Source organism: Anneissia japonica, unplaced genomic scaffold, assembly GCF_011630105.1.
Source record: "Anneissia japonica isolate Jap-2015-1 unplaced genomic scaffold, ASM1163010v1 scaffold287752_len1182401_cov188, whole genome shotgun sequence".
NCBI lineage: Eukaryota > Metazoa > Echinodermata > Crinoidea > Comatulida > Comatulidae > Anneissia > Anneissia japonica.
Genome location: NW_022687544.1, coordinates 629784 through 633194, shown reverse-complemented (window position 1 = coordinate 633194; position 3411 = coordinate 629784). Strand labels below are relative to the sequence as shown.

At 34.3% G+C, this 3411-nt stretch overlaps 1 protein-coding gene across 1 annotated transcript in view; it reads left to right on the top strand.

Annotated features, from left to right (window-relative positions):
* Positions 1–182: 182 nt before the first annotated feature.
* LOC117120096 (polyadenylate-binding protein 4-like) overlaps positions 183–3411 on the top strand; it is an 18313-nt gene continuing 15084 nt past the window's right edge. The window contains exon 1 of the mRNA XM_033265104.1: positions 183–425. The gene's annotated coding sequence lies outside the window, so the exon portion shown is untranslated. The remainder of the gene's footprint in view (positions 426–3411) is intronic.

The following is a 3411-nucleotide window of genomic DNA, read 5'->3' as shown; positions in this document are numbered from 1 at the left end:
GAAATATACTTTGTTACTTCTTAATTCTTCCTCTATGACAAAAATATTAAATTTTCTTAATAAAAATAAAATACCCAAGGATTTGAACGGAATACCCAAGAACCCAAGACCAAGTCAAAATACCCAAGATCTTGGGTAAATACCCAAGCAGTGGTCACGCTGCTCCTTACTCTTTGAAATTTCGTAAGGTTGACAGGTATTTGCAGCTGTGAAGTGTTTTAAATAGGAAATCTATTTTTAGATATGATAATACTGTATGGGAATTCCCAAGATTGGTTATTTTCAAGTCAACAAGTGTAGTACAGTACTTAGTAGGTAGCAGGACCAAGTGCTTTCTTGTCTTGTTTTTTTTGTCTGTCTCTGTACAAAACGCCTCTGGCGTGGCTATCAGTGTATCAGTACTAGTTTCAAGTTGCGACACCAAGGTAATGTACATTATAACATTTTTACTAATAATTTACTTTTGCAGCCGTTATCTTATAATCTATCCACTGAAGGATGAAGGCAAAAAAGCAGCTTGTATTGTTGGTATGCTAGGCCTATATTATAGTACTACTTACTAGACATACCAGCCAGGCCCGTAGCCAGCTTTAGCCACGGTGTGGTCAAGGGGGCGAAGAGAAGAAACGTTCAAAAGAGTGTTTCCGAAACCACCTTCTTTCGAATAGTCACACCAAATCAAGGATATAAACAGAAAACAATCCAACTTTTAACTCTTAAATCAACTCGACCACAAAAAGTTCGGCTACAGCCAACTCGGCCACAAGTCAACTCGGCCACAAGTCAACTCGGCCACAAATCAACTCGGCCACAAGTCATCTCGGCCACAAGTTATTTAATGTAAATCTAAGTTTTTACATCCTTTTTCTTCAATATATGATTGAAATAAAGTACACAGTATGTTTTAGTAAAACAGGACCACCACACTACCAAAAGAGATTTGAATGCTATTGCCTATGAATTAAAAAGAGTTATTTATTAATGTGTTCATCTTCATTCTACTTCAACAATAATATTAAACAACAATAACGACGATAAATTAGTAATATTTACGTTAATAATACTAATTAGTCATTATGACGATAATGGTAATGTATGGTAATAATAGCGATATTTAATATCAATTTTAATAACTAATTAGTGATAATAACGATATTGAAGGTGATAATAGCAATAATACAACAATAATAAATTAAAGATAATGTTTATTTTTATAATAATAGTAATACTAATTAGTAGTAATAATAATTATAATAATGATACTTATAATACTAGGCCTACTTAGTAATAATAGGGTAATAATATCTATAATAAAGGTGACAACAACAACAATAATATTAATAATAATAATATGAGAAAAATACTAATAAAACTCCAATAACAACAACTTTTTAAATACTGTTATTAAAATTATAATACTAAGACTAATAAATAATAATAATTATATGAATAATAATAATAATAAATCGAAAATTATTTATTATTTATATGGTACTTTAATAATAATAATATCAGCAAAAATTTGAACAATATATAATGTTAATGCTAAGACTAATAATTAATATTAAAACTAACGGTAATAAAAACAACAATAGTAATAACAACAATGACAACAATAATAACAGCAATAATAATAACAATTAGTACAATGTACAGTACCAGTAAATGACTTGTGGCCGAGTTGACTTGTGGCCGAGTTGATTTGTGGCCGAGTTGACTTGTGGCCGAGTTGACTATAGCAAAATTTGTTGTGGCCGAGTTGACTTGTGGCCGAGTTAACTTGTGGCCGAGTTGACTGTGGTCGAGTTGACTTGTGGCCGAGTTGGATCGAATTCTTTAACACTCACAACACAGTAATAAACTCTAAATAACAGTGTGAATCACTAACTTCTGAGAGCCATATTATAAAGATTTATTGTAAAATCTTGCAAACATGCTCATGGTCGACCATCCTGCAGTTTTTAGTATGTACCTGGGTACGTTCAGTCTCAGACCAGCCGAAGTAGAGGCCGCCCTGGTGCTATGTGGTTTAAAAATCGACATACTTATATACCCGCCTCTATTAATGAGCAAAAGAGCGTGTTGGTATGTTATATTCCCATGGAGCTCACTTGCATACCAACCAAACAGGGGGTGCCGCAGCCACTTCAAGACATGAGACACTTGCGCTACCTATTTTACTGAAAATTTTTATGGACTTGAACTATAACCAAAATTGCACTGTGCTCTAAAAGACGACAGGAAAAAGGCCACCCAATAGTGCCAGAGAGGGTGCAATACTGACTGGTTCCCGATGGAAAAAAGTCTGGTCGCAATCCCTCGTGGCTGTACCAAAGGTGGCTTAGCAAGGGGCTTACTGAATTAGCACCCAGTTTAGCTTGAAATTCCTGTTAACATCGTGCGGAAAATTGTGTCACTTTGACACAGGATAGGCCAGGGACTTTAACTACCAATTTCACCCCAGTTATTTCCCACATTTGTGCTACAAAATCCTCGCAAGTATACCCTGCAACTTCCCCCATAATTCTTGTTCTACCAAGTCCTCAAAAATATACTCCGTAAATGCGGCACCTCCCTGTATAGAAATTGTTTATTTATTTTTTATTTATTCACAGTATAAAAATATAACACCAAAACAGGCAGCCCGTAGGCTGAAATCGTTGGTTTACAAATAAATACATATTTATATGTATATACATATAAATATCAGAAAAAATTACACCAAAGGTTGCAACAATACAAAAAAAGAAATTTATCTTATATAAATATTTAATTCACAATCCAATTAAACTATAAAATAAATTATTGAATAAAGATATACAAGGTCATCAAAATTAACAAATATTACAATCCAATTACTTAAATATTTAATCTAAAATGAGATATAAATAAGAAAATATTTAAGAGTGAGTGAAATATTTAAGAGTGAGCCCCCTGGGGTTATAATAGTACTACTACAAGTACTACTAGACGCAGGGTTCCCAGAACGCCACTCTCAGCGGCGTGTGCGAAGCAAAACTCATAGTCAGAAGTGGGACGTGAAATTTCGATATGGTTTCGTAGTCAGATTTGCGAGAAAAACTTCAGCTACCCGTATTTCTCGACTGGGACGTCAGCGGGATCTGTTATTTGTATGGCAAGGAGATGGTGCTACCCTTAATTCGTATTAAGGGAATTCACGCCCACAAACCTTGTGGTTATTAATATTTTGGTTATAATAGAAAATTTTTATTTTTTGGTGACGTCACACTCACTATAGTTAGCGTGCATACGTCATAAGCTAGATTACGTCACCTTTTCCTGGTAAGGCAAACTTGTTTTTTTCATGGACAAACAAACACCACTGCTTTGCACATGGATGCCTTGCCTAGCTAGGGCTACAAGAGTCACATTGTTAGCATTGTATAATAT